This window comes from Corapipo altera, unplaced genomic scaffold (genome assembly GCF_003945725.1).
Source record: "Corapipo altera isolate COAL_440 unplaced genomic scaffold, ASM394572v1 1, whole genome shotgun sequence".
NCBI lineage: Eukaryota > Metazoa > Chordata > Aves > Passeriformes > Pipridae > Corapipo > Corapipo altera.
In genome coordinates this window covers 38,209,309-38,227,155 of record NW_020884873.1, presented here as the reverse complement: position 1 = coordinate 38,227,155, position 17,847 = coordinate 38,209,309, and the positions used below count along the sequence as shown (strand labels likewise).

General features: G+C 44.1%; 1 protein-coding gene across 1 annotated transcript in view; it reads right to left on the bottom strand.

The window, feature by feature from the left end:
* PRICKLE1 (prickle planar cell polarity protein 1) overlaps positions 1 to 15,037 on the bottom strand; it is a 66,642-nt gene extending 51,605 nt beyond the window's left edge. Inside the window, exon 1 of the mRNA XM_027657470.1 lies at positions 14,896 to 15,037. The gene's annotated coding sequence lies outside the window, so the exon portion shown is untranslated. The remainder of the gene's footprint in view (positions 1 to 14,895) is intronic.
* Between the last annotated feature and the right edge of the window lie 2,810 nt (positions 15,038 to 17,847).

The following is a 17,847-nucleotide window of genomic DNA, read 5'->3' as shown; positions in this document are numbered from 1 at the left end:
GTTAACATTTTTCATGTTAACAGGATAATGCTTACAAGGATTTAACTAAAAACTCTGAAACCACATGCCTAAAATTCTGAGAAATCATAATCTTATTTTTAAACAATATTTTGGTCAAGTTGGCCAGATGCCCAAGTTCTGCAGGGCCAGTAATTCCTCCCCATTTCTTTTCTGCAGAAAATTTTCTGAATACTGAGTATTCCGTTCATTTTGTTAGACTAGTTTAATGCATGTGAGGAGCTCACCATGCAGCTCAGGGTGCAGCGCTTGAAGGCTTTGATCTACAAATCTGGCTGCAGGTTGGTCAGGCTGTCACCCTTTTCTGTTTGCCAGGTGAGTCACATTTCTCCCTATTTGACAGTCACCCTGTATCCATCAAAAGATATGGACACTGCTGTTTGAAGGTACAATCTGCCTGTAATCTCAGCAACCTCCTGAGGTGCCCCTTCTCCTTCCAAGGCCGTTAGAGGGAAGCAGTGGCAGTCATAGCTTGCATCCCAAGCAGAATTACTCTGCAGGCCTGAATTTAGCTCCTGCCTATCCTTCCTTGAAAAGGAGAACCGACAGTTACTGATCCTAGATGGCCTCCTCACAATTATTAACAAAACATGTTTCTCCTTCAGTCTTAGGCAGGACTATCTCGCTCCTGTATCTTCGGGACAAGCTCAGTTCTGGGCAAAAGCTTCCCAGGAATGAGGGTGATAAGGAAGCGCTCCTTTGGCTATTCAGCAGAGCCCATTTCTTCCTCACTCTGCTGCCTCTGGGCCTGGTTAAACTAGTTTGGGCAGCTTACCAGGGCCTTAGAGAACCACATCAAAGTGCAAGACTTCTTGTGTTGTCTTCCGTGTTTGTGGAGTGGTTGTGAGAAGGCTCCTGCCTCCGCCTACGTACTCAGACCACTTGCACCCTCATGGAGCTGCCACCACAACAGGCAACACACACACTTGCCTGTCCAGAGGGTCTTCTGGGGTGGGGAAGAGCTTAGTCTCCAACATGGAATGCCACAGCCTGCCAGGCTCCTGCCATACCCTCTGGCCAGCTGGGGCAACCAGAGGCCAAGGGCTACGTTCTACTTCACTTCTCAAGCTCTACCTGCAAAGGCATGTCCATCCTCCCCTGACAGAAAAAGTGAAGCAAGATGTCACTCCAAAAGCTGAACACCTTCACAGATCTTTGAGTAGAGGGACTGGGACCTTTAAGCTTGTTCCCTTTTCCTTTGGGTTTCAATATAATTTGGAACAGTGGTAAATTAACAGAGACCAAGCATGCAGAGGAACAGAAAAAATAGCCAGTCTCTGTTGGTTTTTTTTGTTTGGTTTTTTTTTGTTTGTTTGGGTTTTTTTGCATTGCAGGTTGTCATCTGTCCCTCAAATCCGTCTAATTTCACTCATTTAAAGCAGGATGATGGCAAATTGAGGGGAATGAAAAAAAGCACACTTTGCTTTGCTCTTAGTGCCACTGCAAACCCGTCCCCGAAATAATTTTAGCCTTGAAAACACAGCTAGGCAGAAGCGTTCTGAGTGCCACAAGCGCACTGGGAAAAGCAGGAGCGTTGTCCTTTCCTCGCGGCCGGCCTTGCTCCGTTTAACATCACCTCTCCCCTGGCTGATCCCGATCCCGGCCGCGGCAGGAGCAGGAGCCGGCGCGCGCTCAGCGCACAGGCGCCACCTGGCGGGGGTGGGGCGGAGCAGCGGCCGCCGGTGCCGTGAGCGGGGAGGCGGCGACAGGGACCCACGGACAGGGACCCGCCGACAGGGACCTGCCGCCGGAGCGACCCCGCCGGGACCGCCCGCCCGCCCGCCCCCCACCCTCACAGGCTGAGGCGACGGGCGGAACGAGCCCTCTATCGAGTGGCGTTCGGCTGAGGTCTGTATTGGGGCCGGCGCTGTTTAAGATCCTTGTCGGCGATACGGACAGTGCCATCGAGTGCACCCTCAGCAAGGTCGCCGACGCCAAGCTGTGTGGTGTGGCTGACACGCTGGAGGGAAGGGATGCCATCCAGAGGCTTCTGGACAGGCTTGAGAGGTGGGTCTGTGCAAACCTCATGAAGTTCAACAAGGCCAAGTGCCAGGTTCTGCACCAGGGTCAGGGTAATCCCAAGCACAGGTACAGACTGGGAGAAGAATGCATTGAGAGCAGTCCTGAGGAGAAGGACTTGGGGGTGTTGGTGGAGAAGAAGCTCAGCATAACCCATCAAGGTGCACTTGCAACCCAGAAAGCCAAATGTGTCCCAGGCTGCAGGGAAAGCAGTGTGGCCAGCAGGGCAAGAGGTGATTCTGCCCTTCTGCTCTCATTAGACCCACCCAGAATACTGCACTGCATCCAGCTCTGGGGCCCGTAACACAAGCACCTGAACATGCTGGAGCAAGTCCAGAGGAGAGCTAGGAAGAAGATGAGAGGGCTGGAGCACCTCTTTTATGAAGGCAGGCTGAGAGAGCTGGGGCTGTTCAGCCTGGAGAAGAGAAAGCTCCAAGGAGCCTTTTAGAGCAGCCTTCCAGCACCTACAAAAAGCTAGAGGGGGACTTACCTCAAGGGCATGTAGTGACAGGACAAACGGTATTGGCTTTGAACTGAAACAAGGTACATTTAGATTAGATATTAGAAAGAAATCCTTTATTGTGAAGGTGGTGAGGCACCAGAACAGGCTGCCCAGAGAAGCTGTGGATTCCTCATCCATGGAAGTGCTCAAGGCCAGGTTGGATGGGGCTTTGAGCAACCTAGTCCAGAGGAAGGTGTCCCTGCTTACACCAGGGTGGTTGGAACTAGATGATCTTTAAGGTCCCTTCCAACCCATATCATTCTATGACAATTCATCAACCTTTTGTTCAGCTATACATTAAGCCACCATCACAAGTCACACTGACTCCATGGTTGCAGCTCCATTGCACCTTTCCTCAGTGAAGAGATTAGTATATTGCCATTTTCCACCAGGATTGAGAGGCCTGCATTGGACAGTAGCAGCCAGAGCCCTAACACCACAGGCTGTGAGCTTTCCATACCCCACCACTTAGCTACTACATTTGTCATCTTTGAGTCTGTGCTTGGTGTTTACCTGATCAGATTTGGCTGTTAACCCTCCTTGATGGAAGACCCTATCCTTCAGTCCTTCCCTGAAGTCACCAGCTGCAAAAAAGCTGAGCCAGGCCCTATCACAGTAGTCTAGTTTACTTTGCAAACCCAGAAGTCTAGTTGGAGCTCAAGTCACATATTTCAGTATTTTAGTGGAAGTGTCAAGGACTATCATTAATTCTGCATATTTTTCATGTATGCAGCTTCAAGGTGACTATTCTCAAGCATTTCTTCTGTAGATAGTTGTCACAGCACAGACTTGATAAACATCTACACCTTCTCAGGCCAGTATGCTCTGCCCTCCATGCTGGTAGTGCACCTTACAGTGTTGGCCTAACAGCTACAGAAACGCTTCAGCTTTAGAGGAGAGGATCCCAGGCTTCCTTACAGAAGTGTGCTTGGTGTGCATCTATTGCGGCACAGGTGCAGCATGTGCACACATGATCAGGTGTCTTCCAAAATGTTTTTCTTAAAGGGCCAAATTCATAGCTATAGCAAACTATGTGCATACTTTGGTCAGAAATTCAGGCATAAATGTTTTGCAGTGTGTCCTGATATTTATTTTATTCCATATGGTATCATAGAGCAAGCTAATTTGTAAGTGAGGGCTGGAACTGTTCCATGGAAAAGAAAACTGAGGATACCAGAATGCCGTTAGACACCAACATTACAAAATTGTCTCTAAATAGTAATTCTGGAAGGATGCCAGTAAATATATATTTTCTGTGCACCCTTCCATAGCATACCAATTTTTAATCATTTTTACCTTCCTTAAACAGGACAGTCAGATAAAACCTTAGAGCCTGCTGGTGTTATGTAAAACATTGCTTTACTTTCCCACCACACACACTTTTGTCCTTAACACATGCATCTTTTTTTAAAAGAGTTTTAAACACTTTCTTACAGTGTATGCCGTGACACAGACCTGTAACTGAATAGAAGGATTATTCAGGAGTAATCTATTCATACTTCTGATCCCATACGTTTTTGCTTTCTGCCACAAAAGACATGAGTGCCAAGCATCTGTCTGAGGATTCTTGTCAGAAAGCATCTATGTGAAAAAAGGTAGCTTTTAAAGACAGCTGAAATAGGTACATAGTGAACTGTTCAGTAGTCAGAGCTTTCAGGATGTCTACATATAAATCAAGACTGAAAGCAAATGGCTCTGGAATTATTTACTAGAAGGACTGCTTTCTGAAATTTACATTGGCCTTATTGCTACTTCCAAAAGAGATTTGTGTTTTGCAGAAGCATGGCACTATCAGTTCTGTATTTTGTGGTGACAACTCCTCAAAATTAACTATAAAGAAGCTCAAGCTCTGGATCTCCAAACCCATCTCCATTTTCTGAGATCAAGTCTTACATCATGAAATTTCACAGGCAGAAAGTTACTTAAGTTTGTTCAGAGCCTTTAAGTCACCAACCTTATTACACGCTATTATCTTTGATTTGTTCTTAACCACTACAACTAATAAAGAGCCAGAAGCATGCTCTTCTATTCCCATATCTTTTTCATAGGAGGCTGCTTCATCTATGAAAATAATAAGGTGCTTCATATTGCTTGGCAAAGATTTCAGTCTTTCTTCAGGCTTGCTGTATGTACCAATTTGCATTAGAGACTAATTTTCTCATAGATTCTGATACTCTATCTACAGAACCTTTTGTTTCTCTCGTACCCAAAAATGACTTGCACACCAGACCTCATGCTTTAAAAATACTACCAAAAGTAGTTTCTGTTCCAGACACGTATTGCAGCCTCCACAATAATAACTCTCAGAAGAGCTTAAACGTGCTCCAAAAATTGTATGACAGAATGAGTCTCAAAGCCATTAGATGAAAAATTAGTAAAGCCTACCACCAGAAAGACTATCTTCACATCTCTGCAGTTGGAAGGCAGTCAGTTCCCCACTCCACAACAAAGACTGCTCTACCTGAACAAAGCTGTGAAGTGTCCAGCTTCCAGGTGTGAAAAGCTTATTTGACCAACAAGCATATGTATCCCTATCATACACCCTTCTCTGCCCCCACCACTCCTCACATCAGTTGTAGGCAAGCACTGCTGCACATGACCACAGCAGTTCACAGCAGCAACGAACACCACATCTTAGTTTAGTCTCCACCACGCTACCTGTCAGACAACTATACTTCAAAAAAGCCATGGTTAAAGCTACAGTGAATTGACTATGATAAACCATTTTCCCCATAATGTAAGTAATGCAAAACCTAGCAGGGACAAGGAAGGATTTGCTCTTGGAATTCACAACTGTAGTCAAGAAGTCAGAAACCAGTTGTGCATCACCTCTGTGGCTGGGAAGCCACACTGAACATTGAGATCTGCATTACTACAACCCAGTGCAGCACAGCAAGCTTCTGTGGCATCTTCTGTCCCTGATACAAAAGGCCACCACGTATCAGCTAAGCAACCTCTTGATTTTTTGAGGAGCTAGTGGATTAAAATGGAAGGGGAAAGCTCAAGGACCCAACAGCTAAACACCACAGGAATTTCACTCTCATCATAATAAAATTAGAGATAAAATTTAAATGATATATTAAGCCTACCACAGTATTCAAGTTTAAAGAGACTCCCTTGTGGACACCTGTGATTTGCTACTCTAGCAGAAAACAAAAATTCAAATGCACCAATAGATTTACTGCAAGTTAGAATACATTACAGGAGGCAACTATTTCATGGGAGGTTTTTAAACTACAGAAAGAGGCAGTCAAAGCAATGTTTCAGTTAGGTAGAGAACGTTGCAGTAATTTCAAAAACTAAATAGTGGTAAAGTTGGAAGTCTGTGGCACTGGTTAATGAATGAGGTGACTGTTCTCAAAGATATCCACACGTGTACAGATCATAGCTAGCATGAACAGCTTTTACAGCACTGCTGTATAATCTCATTCTGTTATTTGACTACTGATGGTAATTAAGGACCATAAGCCATTGCCAAAAAATAAACAAATGTGTACAACCTCCAAAACTTGGGCAGTGGCAAAAACTGTGTGCAGATATTCCAGGTTTATTACAAAGTACTTCACTTTTCAGAGAAAATTTGAAGTTGTAGCAAGTTCTTAAGCATGTACAAAACATAAGAACAGAGCTGAACACTTTATAAGCACAGAAAACCAACAATAACCAAGAAAGTTTTGTTTATATATAATTAATATCTTGAACCTGGATAATGAGGAACAAGATTCACAGATTAGAACTACTAAAGCAGTAGAAAACCACAAAGAAAGTTTAGGTTGTAGCGACAGAGCCAATCCAGCTTTCTTTCCTTTGGGAGCTGCACAGGAATACAACTATAACTCAGACTTTTCACAGGATCTGACTCTAGTAAGTTAAGTACTTTACCATACATATTGCTTATTAACTACCAAAACTGACATAGTAGTACCAAGATGTTAAGTCAAAGACATGTGCATCATGATTAGGGGTACTAGCTGTGATGTATTATATATGAAAATGATACATTATGTATGAAAAGAAACAAGCATAGCAATAGATTTCTACAAACTAAAGTCACAGTGGCACATTGAACAATTTTAGGTTAACCAGACTGACTTAAAAATAGAAACCAGAGGCTAGGCTCTTCTCTCACCCCATTTTACATGTCTTTACTTCCATTGATTTCAAGTGGAGTTCTTCACAATTTATGCCATTGTGAGAGGAGAATCAAGCCTTGTGTGTTTGAAAGGAAACAGCAGACATGTTTCCCACCAGAGTGCAGGGGGAGATTTAAAAAAAACCACAAGTATATGAACTGTGAAACCGATAGAGTACACAAGCAAAGGCAAGCAAAGAGGCTCTAGCTGGGGGTGAAGAGAACTCGCAGCTTACCCAAGGTTTGCCTTTTTTTTTTAAAGACTTGGAACTGGTGTTAGGAAGTCAGAAGCTCAGGCACTGGCTTCTAAAATAAAAGTTTAGAAATAAATATTGCTTTTTTTATTTTTTTCAGACAGACTTAATTGGTTTATATTTTCCTACAGTTATTCCATAAAATGAGGAGCAGGCCATTTTCTTTCTGAAGGACACAAAGACTTTCCACTCCCAGCAACTGGGAAGTGAGAGCAGAGATCTGAACTATTTTCATCACTAGAAATAGTGCCTAACCGTCATTCATACTCAAGTCCAAGCAGATGATCTTCCAAAACCCTTCAGGATCATCTGAACAACTAATATTACAGTGGTTAGAAAAAGCAACACTTGAAACTGGAACTCCAGTCAGACAAAGTAATAGACGTGACATAAGTGACAAAATCACTTCATAGGTTGGAGCTACAGCAGAACAGAAGCTACAGCTTTATGGTCTATGGTTGGGGTTTTTTTTCTTTTTTTGTTTTTGGTAGCAGCATGTGGTTAGGAAGCTCCTCTTTCACCACACCCTAGTGTGCATGAACACAGTCATTGTCCTGTTCAAACTGATCTGGGAAGCTCACTTAAATTAAAAAGAAACCCCCCAAATATTTCCAAAGTATCTCTACATCCCCCACTTAAACTGTGCCTTCAAAACTATGCAACAGTATAAGGTAAATAGCTCGAGTAGTTTACAGAGGGAATAGTGTCTTAATTCATTGTTTTATCAGGTTTTATTTACAACAGTAATGCAAGATTGAAGTAATTCATATTCATTCAGAGTCCAACTCTGGCAGAATATTACTGTAACTGCCTGTTTGGAAGTGTTTTTCCCCCTACTCTCACTCCTATGCATGACCGGTGTCACAGCCCACATACTGGTTTTTAAGTCTCCCCCTGCACTCCAGCAGGACAACGTGCCATCAGTTTCCTTTTAAAAACAAGTCTAGATTATCTTCACCCAATTGCATTAGATATCAGCTGATTTAATACACAACAAAGTAGGATGAAGGTAAATGCACAGAATTGCACAAAGGAGGATGACTTCCACCTGCAGAAAAAATGTTGCATAATTCAAGATGTGCCTCCTGATTTTCATGAGACCTGTTCTTTCAAAGCATGTCTCCTTCCAGAGGCCATGGGAATATGGAAAGAGATGCAAGAACAAGCATATGCCCTGGAATATCCAACTTCGAGCGTTTTGTAGTTAGCATTTAGATGTTGAACACTGATTTAGGCATCAAATTTAAAAAAAAAAAAAAAGGAGGCTGGTATCACTTCAATTCCTAAAATAAGGTCGCCAAGTACACCACTGTGAAAAAGCCCTCAGCATATCAGTACCTCCTCACAGCATCAGCTCCAGGCTAATAAGACATCCACTAATATGTTAAAAATGTTTATGAATAGTCACAGTACAAGACAGACAGAGAGACATAAAAAAATTAACCTTCCAAAATTACAGCCTAAAAGGTGGCAGACTGAGAACTAGACAGTAGAGCTCCAAGTGTCAGGGGACATCTTGCAAAGAAATGAGAAAAGCAATAAATCTGCAGCAATGAAACAGATGCTCCCTTGTCACTGTGGTCACTTCAGTTCAATCAAATACCTGCATTGCTCAGTTTCAGCATATTAACAGCTACTCTAAAACCATACAAGTTGTTCTTGCATGAAATCAATGGTTTTATATAACTGGAAAACTATATATTGAGAACAAAATGGGCTAATAGCCTGGACCACTGAACTACAGCTTCACACCACCCAAAATCCCCTGCAAAGATTGTCCAAGCAGAGGGGCTGTATGAAAGGTTGGGGTAAAGCTTGACATTTGTTGGGTTTGCAAACAGCTAAAGAAGCCACGGAGCTCACCAACCTATTCGGCAGCATCCATTGCTGAGAGCACTTCCACAGCTTTTTGGCAGCTCATAGTTGAGCACAACAGCAGTACGTAGGACTCCCTCTTACCACGTGGATGTTGTCTCCAGCTTTACCCTGGTAACACAGCTTCCTTCCACAGAGCCTCCTAAGGGGATGCCAGTGCCCTGTAAAAGGGGACATGCACCCTGGGATCTGGCTGTGAAGAGCTGCTGTAGCACAACTGCTTGCTTTTTCAGGCAGTCGCATTTCTCCTGAATGGCAGGGGTACCTTCTAGCAGATACCTGCTGCAATCCAAACCTACACTGAGCTGCTGATAGGACAGAACAAAGCTGCACCCTGGGTAAACAATATCCTTAAGAGGCTGGAAGTTACATAGTTTTTTGGTACCTCAGAACAGATGAGAGCCTGGTCTGCTTTCTACGTGTTTGGCAGTACTCTAAGACATTTGCTGGCTATCAGCCTGCCAAGCTGTTTAGGCTTATAAGTTTCTTTGCACTCGCTTTATGCTATTAATTTTATTAAATATAAACATATCCTTTGTATATATTTTTCTCATATTCCATAGGCACAGAATGAACTCATTTCAGTCCCAGGATGAATAAGAACTCAATATTTATCACACAGATCCACCATGCTTTGCAAACAAGACTGGAAGAAAAAAAAGCCCTTTCATGAGTTAGCCATATGATCTTTCTGATGAGCAAAGCATGAGAAAACAGTTCAAAGCTCTCAGAAAGCCGTATGTATACTTTTACAAAAGACATTTACAATTCACTAGTGAGGTTCTAGAGCTGGCATAACTCATTTAGGAGTCTGTATACAGAGATGCAAATATGCTAGGTTCAGACATTTCTTCAGCACCTTCATAAAATTCATTTCAAAGTACATAAATATTCATACTTTGAATAGTCATCTCAGCATGTGAAGCTTTTATTTTTATATGAAAATACCAATTCCTACAAAGAGTCTGAAATAAAGTAAAAGCATATTAGTTCTAAAGTATGCACACAAACACATGCAATGTCTTTACATAAACACTTTTGAACTTCTGGGTGATTAACACTTGATTACAAAAAGAGATCCTTAAAAAACATCTCCACTAATCATGCACTAATTTTTAACATACTTGAAAACAAGTCAGGTTTTACTGCTCTTAGACAACTTGATCCACACCTGAAAGTGCAAGGTGGCTTTCAATTTGTGCCATGGTTATTGTGTGTCTGTGTTGCCACAGAAATGGGCCATGGGTGAGGGCAGTGTCCAACCAGCCCATGTGCTGGACAGGTTGAGCAAGAGTGTCTGGGCTGAGCCTCTGGCTGAGCTAGCACTACTCTGTCACAGGAGCACCCTGTTAATGAAGAGATTAGGGGAGGGCAAAATGGGGAAAGCTAAACAATTACAGTGCCTGTGTCAGGGGGCTCCAGCAGGGAGCATAGGAATACAGAAGGGATGTGTGTTTTGAGAAATGGTGCAGCAGTGTCTGCCTAGAAGTGTTTAAGGTTCCAGACGCAAGTCTCTCATGTCAGTCTTTTTAAGACTGGTGAGAGAAGATGCAGCTTTCCTACAGAACAAGAGGATGCAAGAGTCCTACCACACAGCACAATCCAAGGCCTATGTTGTTATATTCATAACTGCATCCATGTTGCTATTTTCTTTTCAAAACACTCAAACATTCAGAAACGAAGATGTTTGGACAACGAAGACTCTCTCAGAGAAAATTAAAGGGACTAATATCACTCTGCTTAAAAAAAACCCCCAAACTAATTTTACTATAAGCATCGCGATATTGACATGCAGATTTTTAATCACGCTGGTTGCAATTAAACAAATCAGTGATCAAATCCACAGAGAAGCCAGTTTTCATATACACCACATTAAGACAGACATTAGACAGGATTTGGCATGCTGCCGACAGAGAAGCCTAGTTCTGGAATCATGTAGTATTAAAACTGGGATTACTAGAAAGCAAAAAGCTCAAAAAGTGGGTTAAAAAACATCACAGGAACCAAATTTTACTTTATATAAAAGCAAGCAATTATATTTCAATATTTGGATGGCAGTTGAAAATGCTTTTTTGGCATGCAACTGCTCTACAAAGCTGATATTGTATGTAACTGGAACCATTTAAAAAAGAAAAAGAATTGTTACTAAAGTCAAAGACAGTAATTGCAAGCTGTAGGATCTGTGCTTAGACAAAAGGGGGACAACGGAATAAAACTGTTATAGATACAAACTTACAAGCACACTCCATAATACTCTTACATCTTAAGGAGGGGAGAGAGGGGAGGAAAAGGAAGGAGAGAAGTACAGAAGGCAGAACAGCAAGAGCTATCAGGTGCTATAAATTCTTGTTTCAAACACAGACCTTAGGAGTACATGACTTTGGTGCAGAACAACTGAAATAACACAGTTCCAGCTCTTGTTGATGCGTAATCCACTGGAAATGAAAGGCCTGCCTGAGAGACTGTCTACCCCAGGTTTACTAGCTAGCAAAGCACTGAGCTTGATAGGTTCAAAATAATCTTGAAAAGCAACTCATCAAGCTTATGGCTATATTGAAGAACTTTTAAGAAGTCAGCCTTCCAGGCAGAGTTCCAAGAAAAGGTAAACTTGCAAAAAGTTGTCACCTACAGATATTTTAAAAAGACTGAAAATATTTGTATTGGCTCATACCTCTTGTATATGAGCACCTCACTCATTTTGTAAATTTAGAAAAACCTCCTTGCACAAAAACATGCTTGAGAAGTATTGTTAGTTTGTGCTGAAAAGTCGTTCGCTCATTTAGTTTTGCTAAAAAAAGTATAACGTACATATTACAAACAAGTAAAATACAAAGAGGAAGAGTTATAGCAGACCACCTATGAAATTTTCTTCAGTAGCTGGAACTATCCTTTGTCAATGAACCAGCAGCCAAAGAGCTGTTTCTGAAAAAAGCATGTAATTTTGGCAAACTGATTTGATAGTCTATCTGGGAATTTCTGCCAGAAGTACCACGACTTCAGTATGCTATTACTTGCAAAACATGTTTCTTCAGCCATAAGGTGGGAGGGGAAAAAGATGAGTGATTGCTGTGCTGTATCCTTCCAAGCTGGTTCTTCCCATTATACAACTCCTAATCCAAACAATTTAAGCACTCAAGTAAAAGTTACTCATTTCTGTAAACATTTCCAGGAGCAGGACCTAAGCATGCATGGCTTACACCAAGCATATACTAATGGCTAGAGCTAACCTCAAGTTTACCTCTGTTTAAACAGCATAAGCAAAAACCAGAGCTGGTCAAACTCAAGCTTAAGTCTTAATACAAGGCGATAAAGGGAATATTGATATAAGCCACTTGGTGACTATGCATCCATCTCAATCAAGCATTCTTAATGCAATCTTGTATCATACAACAGTTTTCCCAAAAGCACGAATGATGCTTCGCAATTATTAGAAAGAGTAATGTTTCAGAGCATGGTCTTATATCACAGCAGGGATCTCTTTACTTTAGGGTAAGGTAGTGGTAGAAAACAGAAACACAACCCAGCTTGTTTGTTTGTTTTAAATGGACTTCATCACTGCACATCCAATTAACACTGGAATGCACAAGATATAGCACCCAAGCAAATAGAGGCCTTAAATTTAAGAGCAACTCTCAGTCTACTCTGTTAGAAGCTGTGTATCACAGTCATTGACAACATATTTATCAATAGATTAATATGACAAAGCAAAAGGACTTTTAGGCTATGATACAAAGGCTTGCAGCATTAGAAAGGGTCAAAGCAATCTGCAAAAACATAATGCAAAGCCACGCCATTTAAATTACTCTGCAAAATGTAGACATTCATTAGCATAGAAAAGTTTCACAGGAAAACAATGACAAAGTAAAAGTCATCGTATTTTCATATGCTAATTAATTAAATATTCCAAATGCATTTAATCTCTTATTATAACCATAGGGGGAGACAGACCAAACTCTTGAAGTTCTGAAAAGCCGGGTCATTAGCGTGCCAAGTCATTCCTCAGATCTTCCCCTTATATACAAATATACGTTCCCAACTTACAACATATGTAAGTAAAACTCTGCATCCCCCTTCTACCCCCTCCATTTCTCCTTCTTTGGAAGGCACTTGCTATCTCTTACTTCTATATTCTAAAAGTCCTATTAAATGCTAGGAAAAGCTCATTTACTAGGGAACAGAACCTAAAAGTGCAGAAGCCATTTTGCCAAAAGCCTGAGCTAAACACCCCAGTCGCCCTAAGAAATAGAACAATTGAGTTGAAAATGAGATTAATAACATTCTTGCACATACACATGAAAATCCACACATAGTTTGTAGTCTTTAAGTTCAAATGACATTTCTAGCCATTTCTTGTCTTATGAAACAAGAAAGGGATTCTGATGTTTACATAAGGTTCTTCTTGCTTAATAAATCTTAAATTGAAACAGATTTTTTTTAAACAATTACCTTCTTCAGAGTTATCATACTACAGGATATTAGGAAAAACCAGACTCTCCTGTTGCTTTTACCCACATCTGACTCCAATCTTAATAGTTTAGCTATTAACCCTGTAAGATCCACACACATGCACACCCCTTGCCCAGTTATGTTAAAATTGTTATATTACTGATCTGGGCTTACTCATTACAAAACCTTTTGTTATACAGAGAGCAGCTCTGTGGACCTTGATTTACAGGACACAGTTTACCGTGCTGTTGGCAGAACTGCACCAGCCCGGCTCATCCGGGGCTCTGCAGGGAGAAATGAGAGAATCTGTCACTGCATCAGAGTAATTGCTCTCTCCTTCTCCCTTTTCACTCTCTGTCCAAGCCCACTCTGACCTACTCACATCTTGGGATGAAAACCTGGCCACTGTGATATACCTGTGTTGTAAAGGAGTAGTACAAATCACGTAATGCCTCCTAGAAATAATAACAATAACTAGAGCTAAAGGCGGAAAACCCCTTCCTGCTCGAAAACCTCAGTACTCACTCTGAGTGTCGCGCAAAACATGCAGTTTAAAGAACTCAGCTACCAGCTAAACAACGATCACAGGGAACTTCGCTGCAATAACGCTAGTCATACATTTTTGCCATCTTTTAGGTTTTAGCACGTAAGGAATGCGCATTGTTAACGTTTAAGTCCGCTGTACAAACGTTTCTCAGCGCGCTTGTAAAATACCCCCCGCTGCGTTTCCTCGCTCTCCAGCTGATGGCATTCGGAAACACTGCCGGGTGCTCTCTTTTGCCTTTCTCGGCCACCCCGCTGGGGGACAGTCAGAGATTCCTGCCCAAGGCCAGACCCAAGGCCCGGGCTCGGACCGTAGCGAAGGCTCCCGGACTCAACCCAGCCGGGTCGGTTGATAAACGGTGGCTGCTGGAGTTTGAAATCCCGCGGTGGGCATAAATATTCTGGGAGAAGGGGCTCGGGGAGGGTCCATCGCCCTTTCAGAGCTCTCTTCACCGAGGAAGGAAAAAACCCACATACTTCGGCGAGGTCCGTGCTGCAGCGGCGGAGAGATGCGGGGGACAGGGTACCCCCAGAAACAGCGAACAGTGCGGAAGATGCTGCCGGGATGGCAGATCGAGATTTCCCCCCCGGCCAGGGTCCCCGCTCGGGTCAGGACCCAGAGGCGGACACTTCGCTCAGGATAAGGGAGGAGGCGGAGGCTGCCTTGCAGGAGCCAGTTGTCACCCACTGACAGGCAACAGCTGAGCTCCCGCATCTGAACCCTCACTCAGCCCGGCGGCCCCGGCGCGCCCCTCCGCCGAGGGCACCGAGCCGGCACCGCGGCGGCGCCGCGACACCTTCCCTCGGGAGTCGCCGCGGGGCTCGGCGGAACTCCCCGCGCCCCCCCTCCTCCCCTGCTCCGCCAAGCCCGCAGCCCCGTCCGACAACTCCGCGCAGGACAGCGCCGGCTCCGGCGTCGGGCGGCTCCTCGCGGTCACGCCCTGCAGATCCAAGCCCCGCGCAGGGCGCAGGACCCCCACCGCACCGCGGGAAGAGCCCCGCCACCAGGGGCACAGTGCTGCCCGCGGACGGAGCCCCCGTCAAACCCGCCGGGCGTCCCGCCGCAGGCTGCCCGTCACTCCTTACCCCGGGGAGCCGCCACTTACCCTCCCCGCAGCGCGGCCGGACCACGGCGACGTACTCTCGAGCGGAGAGCGGCGGTGGGGTCCGTCACACAGACGGCGAGGGAAGCGGGTACGCGGCTCTGCCGCACGGAGTCAGCGCCGGCGGGGGACGCGCATCTCCGGCCGCGCCGCGAAGGGACCGCCCGCTGCCGCCTCCGCCGCGACTGCCCAGCCCGCCCGCGCTCCCCGCCCTAATGGGGCTCTGCCGCCCCGCGCCCGGCCCGCGACGGCCGCGCTCCGCCGCGTCCATTGGCTGTCGCCCGCCGAGCCCACCAATCGCCGCCGGGCCAGGCCGGGCGCCGGCTCGCGGGGCTCGGGGGGCAGGGCTCGGGCCGAGGGGCGGAGCGAGGGGCGGGGCCCGGGCAGACCCCGCCCCAGGGCCCAGCGGCGCGCGGGGGAGGCGCTGGCGTGTGGGGCTGGGGGGGACTCGGGAAAACTTGGGGGAACCCCTTTTCCCCCCGGTTTGGGATGGCTGGGGAGCAGTCGGAGGACGGGCAGCCTCCCTGCTCCGTTTCCCCCGGTCAGACAGAACTCTGGAGACGCCAGTTTCCACCGAGGGAGCGGGAGGGGGAAAGTTAATGGAAATTTTTTCCTGTTGATCTGTGCAGAGGTGGGCGATGGAGCCCGTTCCGGTGGGATTCGCGGCCCACGGTGCTGTCGGTGGGCTGCGCATACCCACCGATGGCAGCCGGGGCACTGCTGGATAGAAGGGTTTTTGGGTCCGGCAGCCACCAGGCTTAGGGAAGCTCCCGGAGGGAGCTGGCGGGGGTGGACACTTCCCAAAGCAAAGCAACCCTGGCGTTAACATCGAGAGGGTCGCAAAACGAAGGCGGCAGGCATTAAAGGGACGCTGAAGCAGCGAGGGGCACGTTTAAATCCCTTTGCTATGTTGTTACCGGCACTTTCGGTATCTGTTTCAGCGGCCGGAGTGTGCAGCCCTTGTTTCAGCGTCTTGCACCTAACTCACTTTAAGCAACGTGGATTGAACTCCTGTTTCTCTAGTGGTCTCACAGTGTTTAAAACCCCTGTGGAAACATCAGAGAATGAGTAACAATGAAGGCGTTTAACTCAACGTTATATTTTTTCTGTAGATGCAAATTGGAAGATGAGATAATTTTGCCAGAGTGACTTCTAAGCAGTCACAAACTCTCCCCACTTGGTGAAACAAATATGTTTGAAACGTCAAAAGTTGTTTTATATAAAGCTGAAATCTGGCTGTTGTGTGGCAGTGTCTGTCTTGATTTTCTAACAAAGGAATTACATGAGGAAACGGAAATTACAATTTTCCCATCTTGTTTTGAAACATATTTGGTTTTCCTGTGTTAGCTGAGTAAGTTTGTTATCTGTATTCCAGTCTGGTCAAAATCATCTTTCTGCATATGAAAAAATAAAAATGTAACTCACAGGAAACAACTTCAGACTACAACCCAAGGCTACAACTTTGCTACAGCAAGAGTGTTAAACCTACTTATCACCTTAAAAGTTTCAACTGCAATTCAAGCCCTGGGTGCTCTGCTCTGCCATTTCCTTGCAGCCTGGATGTAATATCACCATCATATTGCTGAGCAATTCTTTTTAAATCCTAACCAAGTCTGAAAATAAACACTTCCAGATTGCATCTATGTGGAAGTTTTCAGAGAGAAAGGACAGACGCTTGTACAGGCAGGTGAAACCTCAGGAGAGTCAGCTTCTATCACCCTTTCCATCAGAATGAGTTTGGATTTCATCTGTAATTTAAGAAAAAACACAGAGGATGAAGGAAGAGTGTGAAAAAAGAGAAATTTATTGTAAAATATATAATATAATAAAAACAAATTATATCATAATACTGTAAAAATTAATTATAAAGGGAATGCAAAGAAAAGGTGGCAAAGATGGCAAAAGGACCATCTCTCCCCTTAGAGTTGTTTGTTCCTTGTCCTGTGTTTTCCCCTGCCACCTACTCAAGCATTTCTGTAACACTTATCACAAAGATCTAAATATGTTTAGGTTCTGCTGGCCAGATTACATGATTTCTGCCATTTACTTCTTCCCACTTCAGGTTCCAAAGGCATAGGAAATAAGATGCTTGGCTGTTCAATAACCTTGTCAAAGGTGTTTGAAGTCATATATTAGGAGATCTGAATCTGGAATGAAAGAATTTATGGCCAATGCGCTCTTTTAAGTTGTATATCTGTTTATCTGATCCTCACTTACACATGCCTCTAATTAAGCTATAAACTCTGAGTTTCTACTTAACCATATGGATAGCCTGGGAAGTTTGCTACAGTAATGTAATTTAGCCATTCTACAGCCATGTCTGCAATGCAAATCCAGCAGAGCTGCTTTAATAGTGTTATAACCTACCCTGTTTTTCACAACATGGACAAAAATAAAGCCTGTCCAAGTTACCAACTGTAGTCCTGAGGAAACAGCACAGACAGTTTTCTCTTTGTATATACAGGACTTTGTTTTATGTCCAAGAGAAAACACAGCTACTGCAAGCCTCAGGAAATAAGATAAAAAAAATACAACCTGCAAATGCAATTGCTGAGGAAAGGAATATAATCTTCTCCATCAATTTTTTTGGACTTTCTATAGGAACTACTTAGCTGTCCTGTGATTTTGTTGCATACTGATAAGCAAGTTTAAAAGGGGCTTGAGTCACAGCTTTGTTACTGTAACATAGTAAAAGCCCCAAATTCCATGAGACTATTGCCCCTTTTATGAAAAATGTTTTCTAGAATATGTTTTATATTTAGGATTTTTCTCCAGAAAGTAATGCTGACAGTTATCTTTAATTTTATGTGAGGAATGGAATTTTTGGCCCACGTTGCAGAAGGTTAAAATTTAAAAATGTGAAATATGAAAAGTTTTTGTGTGATTTTGAAGTAGGATGAAAGCATCCACACAGATTCATATGGATACCCTGGAAGGAAATGCCTAGAGCAATCC